Consider the following 16,700-nt stretch of genomic DNA (forward strand, 5'->3'; position numbering starts at 1 on the left):
TAGAACACAGTTCTGCTGCAAGAGTGAATTCCATGGTCATGGTATTACAGGATACACGGGGTCCTGTTTATAAGGTTTACAAACTCACTGAAATTGAAAGCCTGAGTCACTGTAGACACCTCCATCATATTTTTCAGTAAACAAGCTGAAGCTAAACACTGAAAAAGTGGCAAAAATGCTTAAAAGATTTCTATATAGCCTTTTGCCAAACCACGCTGGGTAGATGCATACGAAAGATACAAATGTATCATGAAAGCAGGCTGGAGCTAGAACAGGAAAATATATCACAAACTTGGCAGATGGCTGTTGCTAGTTCCTGGCCTTCCTCATCTCCCAGCTGCGTGCATTTACTGCGGAGCAGAGATGGGACTTATCCATGATTCCCTTGGCCAACCAATGGGGTTCAAATGGTCTCCAAAGAAGATATTGCAGCAGGGAACTGGCCAAAGGGTTGGGAACAGCCAACAGCGAGGGAGCTGCACATGGATCTCTCTGCTCACTTTGTGGGGTGCCCACTATTGCATCCATCTTAGTGTTAATTCATGGAGAGAGCTGCCAGAGGACAGCGAGAGTGAGATCAGCTGCATCTCAGGCATGTACAACTGACAGGCTGCAGATAATCTGGGTCAGGCTGTCAGACACTTAGCACATGAGTTCCAGTGGAGGCTAAGGAAGGCAACAAGGACTTGGGGGAGGAGGAGTGCCACAGGAAGCCCTGTTTCATAGTTTACCCAAGGCAACTGATTATCTTAATACAGTACTTGGCCCAAGCGAGAGTCAACCATAGTGGTTCTTCGTATCCCTTCAGTGTTATCACTCTTCCTCTCCTTACTTATAGCCAACACTCTTGTGAAGTTTAATAGTTTGCAGCTTTGCTCCTGGCCCCGCCCCATTCCCAGCCCTGATCCTGCTCCTGGCCGCAGACCCAGCCCCAGCCTTGAGCCCCTTACTCTCGTCTGTGCCCCCCACCCCCAGAACTGCAGACCCACTCCCGGCCCCAGCTTGGGAGGGGTGTGGGGAAGGGGCATAGAGAGAGGTAAGGGGACATGCAACCGTAAAAGTTTGGAAACCACTGCATTACAAGTCCTTTAAGCCAACCACTCACTGATGGGGTAGCCCTCCCGCCAAGTCCGTTCTGTTCAGAAAGAATGCTCATATGCTCTATGAGCCTTTTGCATTGAAGATACTGTCATTACATGGCTGGTATGCCCTGCTGCAACATATGTGTGGTATTTTGCCACAATTCTCAACTCTTTTTGTGCAGGAAGGCTGAAAGTTGCTCTTCCAGAACAAGAGGATTTGACTGGTAAATCACAGTGGAAAAGTTTTTCATTTTCTGGAATACTGGCTGACAACAAAAGTGTTAAGTAGCGTGATAGCAATCTCAATACCAGGAAAATCAACTTTTATATATGTCACAACCTGGTATTTCCTGTTCACAAATGTTAAATCAGTGAGACTTTCTACCGGTGTTATAAAATGCCCATACTGAGGAATAAAATTCCGTGCAATAATAATAAGAATAAAAAAGCCACACCATTATTTAACAAATAAAAAAGCTATACAGTCTATGTTCACATCCTGTCGTTTCCTGTAATAACTGTGATGCTGGTAAGCCAGAAGCCAGTTCTTGCTAAGTCTGTAGGCATCAGCTGAGCACTGACAAATTTATACTGGAAACCAGACCAGCTCACTTAAATGTTAATATTGTTCAAGCAGCAAAGAATCCTGTGGCACCTTATAGACTAACAGACGTTTTGGAGCATGAGCTTTCGTGGGTGAATACCCACTTCCTCAGATGCATGTATCTTTACATGCATCTGAGGAAGTGGGTATTCACCCACGAAAGCTCATGCTCCAAAACGTCTGTTAGTCTATAAGGTGCCACAGGATTCTTTGCTGCTTTTACAGATCCAGACTAACACGGCTACCCTCTGATACTTGACAATATTGTTCAAGACAGACGTTAGACTTGTAAGGATGTGTTTAGTGTTCAAACTCTATATAATGCTCGTAAGTTCAGTGGTGCTGGAACGCTTTAAATAGTGGGAGTTCTGAAAGCCAGCCCCCTTACATCTGTCCATGCCCTCCCCAGAGCTGGGGCCAGGCGCAGGGCAAGGACAAGGATGGGCTAAGGGAGCTGAGACTGGGGCCACAGCTGGGGGCAGGCATGGGGCCAGCAGCTGGAAGCTGGATCCTGAGTGCATGTTCAGCAGCTGGGACCCTGCATGGGGGGCTAGAAATGGAGCCCCAGGGGTGGGCTGGGAGCCCACATGTGGGGCCAGAAGCGGAACCCAAGCATGCGGCTGTCAGCCAGGACCCCTCCTCTGGGGCCAGGAGCAGAGCCCCGCGTGAAACCTGGGGGTGCTGCAGCACACACTGCACCCCTAGTTCCCATGCCTATGCATAAGTTGCTGTATGCATTAATCTTATTTGTAATGTCTGTATTCCATGCTACAAGGTAAACTATGTTTGTTTTATAATAGCAAAAATGCCTGCTTGGAACTTATGAACTCAGATGGGAAGAGTGGCTCTCCCCCACCCATCCAGGAGGACTATCAAAATTGAGTGGGACATCATAGTACCAAAGCTTTGTTAATTACCCCATGGACAAGTTCGTGCAGAAAACCTCATCCCATTGGTTTGAATGCTGGAAGAGGGACCTACAAATAGCTAACTGTAGCAGGAAGAGAGCCAGAGACATAAGCTCTATATCAGAGGCCTGGTACAAGGCATGACCTGCTCACAGAATCTGGCAAGAACAGGACTGATATTACAGAAATACACATTCCTAAAAAGTGCTAGGCACAGAGCACTCATGCAAATACATCCCGATATTAAGTGGTATAATAACATCATAGTATCAAAGATGGTACAAAAACATTCCTCAATGATAACAGACCCCTCCTAAAAGATGTCAGGATAACAGTACATAACTTGTTTATATCCAAGTATAAAGATGTATTTCAGAGGGAATATCTTTGGCCAGCCTAGGGGGCAGTGGAGAGTCCCGCCACGGACTGAGCTGCATCCATTGTCACAGGCATACATGTCTTAGTATTCTCATAGAGTCTGCCAGGTGCTATTACCGTGCTTCATGGACAATAAACCTGACCGGGTGACTTTGTACTTTAACGGATCTTGTGATCATTGGGCACTTCACTAGAGGTCTAATGTGCCAACTGTCTGTGGAGAGCTAGGACAGCACACAGGGAGAACACATACACAGCTGAACATCTAACAACATCAATGTGAAGATTTTTCATCTCTTTGCTGTTTGGATTCTCACAAAGGTTGGAGCTAAGAAACAAAAAGCAGAGAGCCCCAGGGTCGACATGGGTTAAGCCCTAAAAGACATTCAATGCTGACAGTTTACTACATCTGTCACCTTTTGACTCACAAACTCATTTGTGCATGTATGCTTGTTTGCTTTAACCTGTAAATAGCTCTCTTATTTTATTCCTAGTTAATAAACCTTTAGTTAGTTTATTACAGGATTGGCTACAAGGTTGTCTTTCGTGTGAGATCTAAGATATAAATTTATCTGGGGGAAGTGACTGGTACCTTGGGAAGGGCCATCCTTAGGATTTATGGGACCCTACGCAGTATTATTAAACTGGTGCCCCTTTATCCAATGGCAGCGTGGGCTTGCAGCCCCGGGGGGAAGGGACGAGGCAGCAAAGGGTGAAGGGAGAAAGGTAAGGACAGAAAGAAAAGAAAGACTTTGGAAGCAAGCTTTTTTTACTATAGTAATTAAAATTAAAATGTGTATTTTAGATAAGGGGGGTCTTTTGAAGGATTTATTTAAAAAGCTATATGTCTGAAGATCCATGCATTTAAGGTTAAAGTTGATTGTGCCTCTAAAAATCTATGCAAGGATTTTTTAAGAGATGTGATTATAATCTTTACTGACTCACTACTGAAATATTTTTAAAGCAAATTTTAAACAAAGATCCTTTAGACTAACATGCTCTGAGTAATGTACAACTGTTTTTGTCAGTAAATTCAGAAACTGACAGTATCTACCTGAGGGTTGGCAAATGCCTGTTAAATGGCTTCGTTCCCACTCGAATGGCTCTTTAACTGTTTCAGTGTTGTGCTAATAGGGCTGCCAGGCTGGAGGCTTTTTCACTGTTAAGTACTAGATCCCCTCTATAGTAAAGAGTCACCAGGCTGCAGCCGCCAGCTGTGGGAGCCTGCAGGAAGGGTAAGAACAGGGTTAGGAAGAGGCAGAAGGGTGGACACTAAGACCCAGCAGTGCCCCATATTTTCAGATGCCCTCCGCAGCCGCATATGCTGCCAATGCCTAAGGACGGCCCTGCCCTTGGGACTAGAAACAACCTGAATCTTTTGTGATTTTTGGTGTAAGTGACCATTTATCACTAAGTCCAGCTTGCTTGCGTGGCAAGATAGATTGGTGAATCCAAGGGGACTGTCTGTGACTGTATGGTAAGACTGGTGATCTGCAAGTTTATATTTGCTACTGGACTGGTGAAATCTAATGATAGAATATACCACTTGCTTGGGGCGACTGCCCTGCTTTTGACAGTCCACTCTGAGGTTGGCTGTCTTGGTCATGAACCACTCCAGACACTAGGACAATAATAACAACAACAACAACAAACTTGCATTAAAATCTCCTGTCAGGGAAGGATAGGTGTCTGGCTGGTGAGTCTTGCCCACATGCTCAGGGTTTAGCTGATCGTCATATTTGGGGTCGGGAAGGAATTTTCCTCCAGGGCAGATTGGCAGAGGGCAGATTATCTAGTCCTTTGCTTAACCCTCTTATACTTTTGGCCTTCACAACGTCCCCTGGCAACAAGTTCCACAGGTTGACTGTGCAGTGTGTGAAGTAGTACTTCCTTTTGTTTTTGTTTTAAACCTGCTTTCTATTAATTTCATTGGGTGACCCCTAGTTCTTGTGTTCTGTGAAGGAGTAAATAACATTTTGTTATTCATTTTCTCCACACCAGTCAAAATGTTATATACCTCTATCATAATCCCCCTTTTGTGGTCTCTTTTTCAAGCTGAAAAGTCCCAGTCTTTTTAATCTCTCCTCATACAGGAGCTGTTCCATATCCCTAATCATTTTTGTTGCCCTTCTTTGTACCTTTTCCTATTCTGATATATCTTGTTTGAGATGGGGCAACCAAATATGCACACAATATTCAAGATGTGGGTGTACCATGGATTTATACAGCAAACTACATAGAAAATATCATAATGTCTCTCTCTCTTTCCTAATGGTTCCTAACATTTTATTAGCTTTTTTGACTGACACTGCACATTGAGCAGTTGTTTTCAGAGAACTATCTACAATGATTCCAAGATCTCTTGAATGGTAATGCTAATTTAGACCCCATCATTTTGTCTACAGGGGAGTGTCATAAACAGATAGCTAAGGGTTAATGTTCTTTTACCTGTAAAGGGTTAACACAGGGAACCTGAAACACCTGACCAGAGGACCAATCAGGAAACAAGACTTTTTCAAATCTGGGTGGAGGGAAGTTTGGGTGTGAGTTCTTTGTTCTTTGTCTTGGGTCTGACCCTCTTGGCTCTGAGAGTGATTTTTCTATCTCCTGGCTTTCTAATCTTCTGTTTCCAAGTTGTAAGTACAAGGATAGTAAGACAATAGGTTTATATTGTTTTCTTTTGTATTTACATGTGTGTAGTTGCTGAAGTGTTTTGAATTGTATTCTTTTTGGATAAGGCTGTTTATTCATTTTTTCCCTTTAAGCAATTGACCCTGTATATTGTCACCTTGATACAGAGACTATATATTATGTCCTTTTTCACTCTTTTTATATAAAGCTTTCTTTTTAAGACCTGTTGGAGTTTTTCTTTAGTGGGGACTCCAGGGAATTGAGTCTGCAGCTCACCAGGGAATTGGTGGGAGGAAGAAGTCAGGGGGAAAATCTCTTTGTGTTAGATTTACTAAGCCTGACTTTGCATACCCTCTGGGTGGGGGGAAGAGAGATTAGCTCTCTCGGTACTTGTGTTTCCAGGACTGGAAACAGGGAGGGTAGCATCCCTTTGTTTAGATTCACGGAGCTTGCTTCTGTATATCTCTCCAGGAACCCAGTGAGGGAACACCTGGAGGGGAGGAGGGGGAAGGGAAATGGTTTATTCCCCTTTGTTGTGAGACTCAAGGAATCTGAGTCTTGGGGTCCCCCAGGGAAGGTTTTGAGGAGACCACAGTGAGCTAGGCACTGTATAATTCTTAGCTAGTGGCAGCGATACCAGGTCCAAGCTGGTACCTAAGCTTGGAGGTTTTCATGCTAACACCCATATTTTGGACACTAAGGTCCAGATCTGGGAAGAAATGTTATGACAGGGAGTCGCATCTTACGTGGGGTTTAGGTTCTGAAGTCAGCGCGTAAGGCAAAAATCGTGTCTAGTCAAACGCTCATTGACTGGAATGGCAGGTGGAATCACCTGCACTACAGGTACAGTATTTAAATTGTTATTTTTCTCTTTTTCTGTTTTTGTTTTGCCAAGCACTTAGAGTTAAAATTGCGTAAGTTAAATGCGACTATGCTGCAACTCCACTGTAGTTGGGATCATGTTTTCCAATGTGCATTACTTTGCATTTACTTTCCCATATCAGTTTTGGAGCCTTAACACAAGAACTTTAACCGATAAATAAAATTCATGCAGAATATTTGCTCAGTATCACTGTCCTTACAACATCACACCAATCACCCTCAAATATCCCTCCCCACTCTGAACTCTGGGGTACAGATGTGGGGACCCGTATGAAAGAACCCTTAAGCTTATTTCTACCAACTTAGGTTAAAACTCCCCAAGGCACAAATCCTTTTCTTGTCTTTGGATGGTATTGCTGCCATCACCAAGTGATTTAGATAAACATCCAGGAGAAAGGGCCACTTGGAATCCCGGTTTCCCCAAAATATCCCCCCAAACCGCTTCACCCCCTTTCCTGGGGAGGCTTGAGAATAATATACCAACCAATTGGTACAATGTGAGCACAGACCAAACCCCTGGTTTTTTAGGACACTGAAAATCAATCAGGTTCTTAAAAGAAGAAATTGATTTAAAAAAAAAAGAAGTAAAAGAATCACACCTGCAAAAATCAGGGGTAACTTTACAGGGTAAATCAAAAGTTTTAAAACACAGAGGATTCCCCTCTAGGCTTAGCTTCAAAGTTACAAAAAACAGAAATAAAACTCCCTCTTATCATAGGGAAAATTCACAAGCTAAAACAAAAGATAATCTAACACCTTTCCTTGCCTTTACTTACAATCTTTGTAATCTTAGATGCTCATTTCAGGTAGATTTTTAGAAGATGTTTTTTCCTGCCTGGTCCCTCTCTCATCCAGAGAGAGAACAAACAAAAAGAAGCACAAACGAAACCTTCCCCTTCCCCCAGATTTGAAAGTATCTTCTTTTCTTATTAGTCCTTTTGGTCAGGTGCCAACCAAGTTATTTGAGCTTCTTAACCCCTTACAGGTACAGGAGGGATTTTATGCTATCTTTAGCTGTATGTTTATGACAATCCACATAAATAATTTATTTTCATTTATACTACCTTCTGGAAAATTATAAGCAAGCAAACATATGCACTCTTAATTTGTATATCTCATTTCTCATTAAAAAGTTATGAAGTCTAAAGTAGTTGAGCTTACCCTCAAACATTCTTCTAAAATATGGAATAATTCACAAATTAGAGAATAAATTCGTTTTGGCACTGGCTTAAAAAAAAGGAAAGATGCTGTCGGAGAAAAACTCAGTTCTCGCTTTTTGTTTGGGTGCAGCAGAGTCAGATACTTTATTCTGTTTAGCAGCTACAACAGGAAGAGAGTGCACTAGGACATAGGGTCTCCCCTTCCTAGACAGGTCTCTCAACAGATAAATAATTACAGCAAGCATTTATACTTTTGTTACAGACAATAATAAGCAATAGCTGCATTTTGTTTATACATAGGTCATCCTGATAGCTTGTTTTTCTCACTTAAGAGACGTCAGTCTACATATTGTATTATCTACACAAGGTCGAAAAACAACTTCTCACACAGTTCTTTTCCACTCTCCTCACACAATCCTTACTTCTACAAATCTCGCGTTATTAGGGTTACAGCTAGCCTAACTCTGGCTAACAGAGACTGTCATGCATTAAGATCCCTTACAAATCCCTTTCAGTTATTTCTCTACTTCCACAATGCTTATTTAGTTTGCAGATGATACCAAACTGGGAGGGATTGCAACTGCTTTGGAGGATAGGGTCTAAATTCAAAATGATCTGGACAAATTGGAGAAATGGCCTAAGGTAAACAGGATGAAGTTTGATAAAGACAAATGCAAAGTGCTCCACTTAGGAAGGAACAATCAGTTTCACACATACAGAATGGGAAGAGACTGTCTAGGAAGGAGCATGGCAGAAAGGGATCTAGGGGTTATAGTGGACCACAAGCTAAATATGGGTCAAAAGCGTGATGCTGTTGCAAAAAAAGCAAACGTGATTCTGGGATGCTGTAGTGAGGCGGTGGGATACCCCACAGCCTCGTTGAGGGACAAACCTCCCCTAGCACCAGCATGGGCGGAGCCACTGGGTCCTGCGCCTGCCCCTCAGAGGTCATGGTGCAGACCCGGAAGTATAAAGGCTCACCGGTGGAGCTCAGTGGAGGCCCAGACGCCAGAGAGGCCAGACGTCTGCAACCGAGCTCCTGCTGGGGAGACAGCAGAAGGCCGCGGTTGGCCGGACGCCGCACCAGGCCGGCCAAGCCTACCCCTCGCTCACTACCCCGGGGAGGCCTGGCCGAGTCTACCCCTAGCTCGTTACCCCGAGGAGGACTGGCCAAGTCTGCCGCTTGCCCGCTACCCCGAGGAGGAGCCGAGCCTGCCACTTGCCCGCTATCCCGAGGAGGAGCCAAGCCTGCCGTTTGCCCGCTACCCCGAGCAGGAGCCGAGCCTGCCGCTTGCCCACTACCACGAGGAGGAGCTGAGCCTGCCGTTCGCCACTTACCCAGAGGAGCCGATGGTATTCGAGATCGCTGGTGACGCCTCGACGACTCAGGTACCTGACAAGGGGGAGAGTGGAAATAGCCCGGGGGCAGCTGACCCCAGTCTGGTGGCAGCACTGCCAGAACCAATGTCAGTGTGTTGCGGCCAGGATCCCCACTGACAGCAGCGAGTTTCTGCCGCTGCTAGGGCCCCGGGCTGGGATGCAGTGGAGTGGGAGGGTCTGCGTCCCCCCTGCCACCCTTCCGAGGGTGACAGACTCCCCGCTTTTCCCTGGCCTGAGGAGGCCCAAAGCTACTATTGCTGCTCAGCCCTGCCTGAGGGCTTGAGCATACAGACTCAGTGTTTGTTGCCCCGCCCTGACCTAGGGCTGTGCTAAGACTATTGCTGCTCCACCGTGCCTGAGGGCCTGAGCCCACGACTCAGTGTTTGTTGGCCCGCCCGACCCAGGGCTGGGCTTACGACTATTGCTGCCCGGCCTTGCCCGAGGGCCTGAGCGTTTGGACTCAACGTCGGTTGCTCCGCCCCGACTGAGGACTGGGTGGGAGACTATTGGTAGCAAGGTGGTGGGATATCCCACAGCCTCGCTGAGGGACAAATGGCGGCTGCGCCATGCCACAGATGCATTAACAGGTGTGTTGTGAGCAAGACACGAGAAGTCATTCTTCCAATCTACTCTGCGCTGGTCAGGCCTCAGCTGGAGTATTGTGTCCAGTTCTGGGCACCGCATTTCAAGAAAGATGTGGAGAAATTGGAAAGGGTCCAGAGAAGAGCAACAAGAATGATTAAAGGTCTAGAGAACATGTCCTATGATGGAAGGCTGAAAGAATTGGGTTTGTTTAGTTTGGAAAAGAGAAGACTGAGAGGGGACATGATAGCAGTTTTCAGGTATCTAAAAGGGTGTCACAAGGAGGTGGGAGAAAACTTGTTCATCTTAGCCTCTAAGGATAGAACAAGAAGCAATGGGCTTAAACTGCAGCAAGGGAGGTTTAGGTTGGACATTAGGAAAAAGTTCCTAACTGTCAGGGTGGTTAAACATTGGAATAAACTGCCTAGGGAGGTTGTGGAATCTCCATCTCTGGAGATATTTAAGAGTAGGTTAGATAAATGTCTATCAGGGATGGTCTAGACAGTATTTGGTCCTGCCGTGAGGGCAGGGGACTAGACTCGATAACCTCTCGAGGTCTCTTCCAGTTCTAGAGTCTATGAATCCTATGAAAAGCTTTTAAAATGATAATTGGAAAGAATATACTACAATCAATTGGCCAACATGGGTTTCCTACTAGCTCTGACACATCTGAAGGTGTATTTCCAGTATATAAAAATGTTATCACTTTTTCCAGTGGCAATGTGTTTTCTTTTCCTATTAAGTTACTCAGTAATTAGAAATAAAATCTTAAACACTGTAATCTGTTTATACAATGCATTTGATATTTCTCCAGCACCAATGAAAACACATTTCATTTCAGGTACTAAATATTTAAAAATTCAAAACATAAAAATTAATTTAAAAATCGAACTTGCATTTCATCATCATCATCATCATCTTCCTATTACACCTCTAGCATTTAGGGCAGTGATGAAGCTCCTCCACTCCTGTCTGTTTCTGGCAAGTCTTTCAATGGTCAGTTTCAATCCGAATCAATTTCCATCCGAAGCATATGACCCCCTGAGGTCTCTTCCAACCCTAATCTTCTATGATTCTATGACCAATCCATCTCCAATGCCTCCTGACAATGATGGTGCTCAGATCCTCTTGGCTGCACTGTGTCAATAGATCTTGATTTGAGATTGTTCTGGGCCAACAGATAGGGAGGATTTTTCTGAGGCAGCTTGTATGGAATGAAGATAGTTTAGACATGTCATGCTTTCTCATTCTCCAGCTTTCTGCACTATAAAATAGCGCTGAAAGTATGCAGCTCTGATAAATCTTGAGTTAGGTTTTGGTGTTGTATTTTGATGATTTCCAGACTGTATTAAAGCTCCTGAAGGTGCATTTACAAACAACTAACGAAGAGAGGGAAGAGCATCTTCGCAAGCAGGCTGGCTAACCTAGTGAGGAGGGCTTTAAACTAGGTTCACAGGGGGAAGGAGACCAAAGGCCTGAGGTAAGTGGGGAAATGGGATACTGGGAGGAAGCACAGGCAGGAGAGTGCAAGAGGGGAAGACTCCTGTCTCAGACTGAGAAAGCAGGAAAATCAGCGAGTTATCTTAAGTGCCTATACACAAATGCAAGAAGCCTGGGAAACAAGCAGGGAGAACTGGAAGTCCTGGCACACTCAAGGAACTATGATGTGATTGGAATAACAGAGACTTGGTAGGATAACTCACATGACTGAAGTACTGTCATGGATGGATATAAACTGTTCAGGAAGGACAGGCAGGATGAAAAGGTGGGGGAGTTGCACTGTATGTAACAGAGCAGTATGACTGCTCAGAGCTCCGGTATGAAACTGCAGAAAAACCTGAGAGTCTCTGGATTAAGTTTAGAAGTGTGAGCAACAAGGGTGATGTGGTGGTGGGAGTCTGCTATAGACCACCAGACCAGGGGAATGAGGCTTTCTTCAGACAACTAGCAGAAGTTACTAGATCGCAGGCCGTAGTTCTCATGGGAGACTTTAATCACCCTGATATCTGCTGGGAGAGCAATACAGCAGTGCACAGTTAATCCAGGAAGTTTTTGGAAAGTGTAGGGGACAATTTCCTGGTGCAAGTGCTGGAGGAACCAACTAGAGGCAGAGCTCTTCTAGACCTGCTGCTCACAAACTGGGAAGAATTAGTAGGGGAAGCAAACGTGGATGCAAACCTAGGAGGCAGTGACCATAAGATGGTCGAGTTCAGGATCCTGACACAAGGAAGAAAGGAGAGCAGCAGAATAAGGACCCTGGACTTCAGAGAAGCAGACTTTGACTCCCTCAGGGAACTGATGGGCAGGATCCCCTGGGAGAATAACATGAGGGGGAAAGGAGTCCAGGAGAGCTGGTTGTATTTTAAAGAATCCATATTGAGGTTGCAGGAAAAAACCATCCCGATGTGTAGAAAGAATAGTAAATATGGCAGGCGACCAGCTTGGCTTAACAGTGAAACTCTTGCTGATCTTAAACGCAAAAAAGAAGCTTACAAGAAGTGGAAGATTGGACAAATGACCAGGGAGGAGTATAAAAATATTGCTCAGGCATGCAGGAGTGAAATCTGGAAGGCCAAATCACACTTGGAGTTGCAGCTAGCAAGAGATGTTCAGAGTAACAAGAAGGGTTTCTTCAGGTATGTTAGCAACAAGAAGAAAGTCAAGGAAAGTGTGGGCCCCTTACTGAATGAGGGAGGCAACCTAGTGACAGAGTATGTGGAAAAATCTAGTGTACTCAATGATTGTTTTGCCTCTGTATTCACAAACAAGATCAGCTCCCAGCTCTCTGTGCACTGGGCAGCACAGAATGGGGAGGAGGTGACCAGCACTCTGTGGAGAAAGAAGTGGTTCAGGACTATTTAGAAAAACTGGACGAGCACAAGTCCATGTGGCCGGATGCGCTGCACCCGAGGGTGCTAAAGGAGTTGGTGGAAGCAGTTCTACAGAAAGGGATCATTCCCCTCTATTGGACACTGGTGAGGCCTCATCTGGAGTACTGTGTCCAGTTTTTGGCCACACACTAGGAGAAGGATGTGGAAAAATTGGAAAGAGTCCAGCAGAGGGCAACAAAAATGGTTAGGGGGCTGGAGCACATGACCTACGAGTAGAGACTGAGGGAACTGGGATTGTTTAGTCTGCAAAAGAGAAGAATGAGGGGGGATTTGACAGCGGCTTTAAACTACCTGAAAAGGGGTTCCAAAGAGGATGGATCTAGACTGTTCTCAGTGGTAGCAGATGACAGAAGAAGGAGTAATGGTCTGAAGTTGCAGTGGGGGAGGTTTAGGTTGGTTACTAGGAAAAAATTTTTCACTAGGAGGGTGGAGAAGCACTGAAATGGGTTATCTAGGGAGGTGGTGGAATCTCCTTTCTTAGAGGTTTTTAAGGTCAGGCTTGACAAAGCCCTGGCTGGGAATGATTTAGTTGGGAATTGGTCCTGCTTTGAGCAGGGGGTTGGACTAGATGACCTCCTGAGGTCCCTTCCAACCCTGATATTCTATGATTCTATGATTCTATTTAAAAAACTGGACGAGCACAAGTCCATGGAGCCGGATGCACTGCATCCGAGGGTGCTAAAGGAGTTGGTGGATGTGATTGCAGAGCCATTGGCCACTATCTTTGAAAACTCTGGGTGATCAGGGGAGGTCCCGGATGACTGGAAAAAGGCTAATGTAGTGCCCATCTTTAAAAAAGGGAAGAAGAGGGATCTGGGGAACTACAGACCAGTCAGCCTCACCTCATGGAAAAATCGTGAAGCAAGTCCTCAAGGAATCAATTCTGAAGCACTTAGAGGAGAGGAAAGTGATCAGGAACAGTCAGCATGGATTCACCAAGGGCAAGTCATGCCTGACTAACCTAATTGCCTTCTATGAAGAGATAAATGGGTCTGTGGATGAGGAAAAAGCAGTGCATGTGTTATTCTATGACTTTAGCAAAGCTTTTGATACGGTCTCCCACAGTATTCTTACCAGCAAGTTAAAGAAGAAAGGGCTGGATGAATGGACTATAAGGTGGATAGAAAGCTGGCTCGATTGTCGGGCTCAAAGGGTAGTGATCAACGGCTCCATGTCTAGTTCTTCAATATCTTCATTAATGATCTGGAGGATGGCGTGGACTGCACTCACAGCAAGTTTGCAGATGACACTAAACTGGGAGGAATGGTAGATACACTGGAGGGTAGGGATAGGATACAAAGGGATCTAGACAAATTAGAGGATTGGGCCAAAAGAAACCTGATGAGGTTCGATAAGGACAAGTGCAAAGTCCTGCACTTAGGACGGAAGAATCCCATTCACTCTTACAGACGAGGGACCGAATGGCCAGGCAGCAGTTCTACAGAAAAGGACCTAGGGGTTACAGTGGACGAGAAGCACACTGTTGACTCATATCCAGCCCTTGTTGCCAAGAAGACTAACTGCATTTTAGGCTGTATAAGTAGGGGTACTGCCAGCAGATCAAGGGACGTGATCATTCCCATCTATTCGACACTGGTGAGGCCTCATCTGGAGCACTGTGTCCAGTTTTGGGCCCCACACTACAAGAAGGATGTGGAAAAAATTGGAAAGAGTCCAGCAGAGAGCAACAGAAATGATTAGGGGGCTGGAGCACAAGGGAAGAATGAGAGGGGATTTGATAGCCGCTTTCAACTACCTGAAAGGGGGTTCCAAAGAGGATGGATCTGGACTGTTCTCAGTGGTAGCCATAGGCGGCGAGTTATATTCCCACATGGTGCCCGGGCACCAGCAATATTCAGAGGCCAGGGGCCCAGCTCCATCAATATTTGGGGCATGTCCCCCCCGGCCCCACCTGCCTCCCCTCCCTGCACCATCCCCAAGTGTCCCCCGGCCCCCACTTGCTGCTTCCACGCACAGTCCCTGGAGCAGAGCGTCTCTACCTCTTCCGTGCAGCTCCACGCTGCCTCCCTTCAGCAACTGCTGCCACAGAGTCCTAGTGACCCCCATCTCACTGCCAGGGCAGACTGACTCCGAGCCTGCCCTCCCACCTCAGACCCTTCCCTTTTCCGGTGGGACCTCCACCAGCATGCCCCCCCACCTCGCCTGCAGTCACCACTCCTGCCCCATGCTGGGCAAGGAGGCAGCCCCATCCCCCACCCCCAGTAGGCTACAGGCAGGGGCAACAGCAGGGGAGGAGGCGCACGCAGCACCCCCAGCACCCACCACGGGGGAGACGAGGGAGATTCCTGGACCCGAGAGAGGCCCTAGGGAGCTCATACAGTGAGAGTGGTGGGGCTGAGTGTGCTGCTGGGGGGGCGGGAAAGGGGAGCTTCTCCCCCAGAGCTTGCTGCTGCTGGCAGGGCAAGGGCTGGGGGGAGTCCTCCTCTCTGGCCTCTGTCCCAGAGCAGCCTGCACCTCAAGCTCATCCCCAGGCCTGCCTCACCCCAGAGCCCACACCCTCAGCCAGAGCTTTCAGCCCAGCCACCGCACCCTCAACCCTCTACCCTAGGCCTGAGCCCCTCCAACACCCCAAACACCTTATCCTCAGTCCCAGCCAGAGCCCTCATCACCCCTACCCCAATCCTCTGCCCCAGCCCTGAGCCCCTCCAACACCCCAAACACCTTATCCTCAGTCCCAGCCAGAGCCCTCATCACCCCCACCCCAATCCTCTGCCCCAGCCCTGAGCCCCTCCGACACCCCAAACACCTTATCCTCAGTCCCAGCCAGAGCCCTCATCACCCCCACCCCAATCCTCTGCCCCAGCCCTGAGCCCCTCCAACACCCCAAACACCTTATCCTCAGTCCCAGCCAGAGCCCTCATCACCCCCACCCCAATCCTCTGCCCCAGCCCTGAGCCCCTCCGACACCCCAAACACCTTATCCTCAGTCCCAGCCAGAGCCCTCATCACCCCCACCCCAATCCTCTGCCCCAGCCCTGAGCCTCTCCAACACCCCAAACACCTTATCCTCAGTCCCAGCCAGAGCCCTCATCACCCCCACCCCAATCCTCTGCCCCAGCCCTGAGCCCCTCCAACACCCCAAACACCTTATCCTCAGTCCCAGCCAGAGCCCTCATCACCCCCACCCCAATCCTCTGCCCCAGCCCTGAGCCCCTCCAACACCCCAAACACCTTATCCTCAGTCCCAGCCAGAGCCCTCATCACCCCCACCCCAATCCTCTGCCCCAGCCCTGAGCCCCTCAGACACTCAAACACCTTATCCTCAGTCCCAGCCAGAGCCCTCATCACCCCCACCCCAATCCTCTGCCCCAGCCCTGAGCCCCTCCAACACCCCAAACACCTTATCCTCAGTCCCAGCCAGAGCCCTCATCACCCCCACCCCAATCCTCTGCCCCAGCCCTGAGCCCCTCCAACACCCCAAACACTTTATCCTCAGTCCCAGCCAGAGCCCTCATCACCCCCACCCCAATCCTCTGCCCCAGCCCTGAGCCTCTCCGACACCACGAACACCTTATCCTCAGTCCCAGCCAGAGCCCTCATCACCCCCACCCAAATCCTCTGCCCCAGCCCTGAGCCCCTCCGACACCACAAACCCCTCATCTCCAGCCACAGCCAGAGCCCCCATCCCCCTGCACTCCAACCCTCTGCCCCAGCCCTGAGCCTAACACCCCCACCCCTTAGCCCCAGAGATCTCACCCCTACACCCTTCATTCTGAGCCCCTCCCACACCCCTCACCCTTCATCTGCAGCCACACCCCACAGCCCTCACCCCTGCACCCCCTCCTATCCCCAAATTCTCTCCCAGAACCTGCACCCCCTCCCTCTGCAACCCCTCCCATCCCCAACCTCCCTCCCAGAGCCTGCACCCCAATCCCCTACCCCAGCCTAGGTCGTGCACCCCACACCTCCTCTCCCACCCAAACTCCCTCCCAGAGCCTTGGACAGGTTGGGGGTGGAGTTTGGGGGGGGCAGAGTTTGGGCAGGGGTGAGTTCTGGGCACCACCAAAATTTCTAGAAACCTGCCACTCCGGTGGTAGCAGATGAGAGAACAAGGAGCAATAGTCTCAAGTTGCAGTGGGGGAGGTTTAGGTTGGATATTAGGAAAAACTATTTCACTAGGAGGGTGGTGACGTACTGGAATGGGTTCCCTAGGGACGTGTGGAATCTCCTTCCTTAGAGGT

At 47.7% G+C, this 16,700-nt stretch overlaps 1 long non-coding RNA gene across 1 annotated transcript in view; it reads left to right on the forward strand.

Moving 5' to 3' along the window:
* The window catches only part of LOC127048498 (uncharacterized), a 288,020-nt gene that overhangs the window by 199,493 nt on the left and 71,827 nt on the right, over positions 1-16,700 (forward strand). The gene's annotated exons all lie outside the window — the stretch shown is intronic.

This window comes from Gopherus flavomarginatus, chromosome 3 (assembly GCF_025201925.1).
Source record: "Gopherus flavomarginatus isolate rGopFla2 chromosome 3, rGopFla2.mat.asm, whole genome shotgun sequence".
Lineage (NCBI taxonomy): Eukaryota > Metazoa > Chordata > Testudines > Testudinidae > Gopherus > Gopherus flavomarginatus.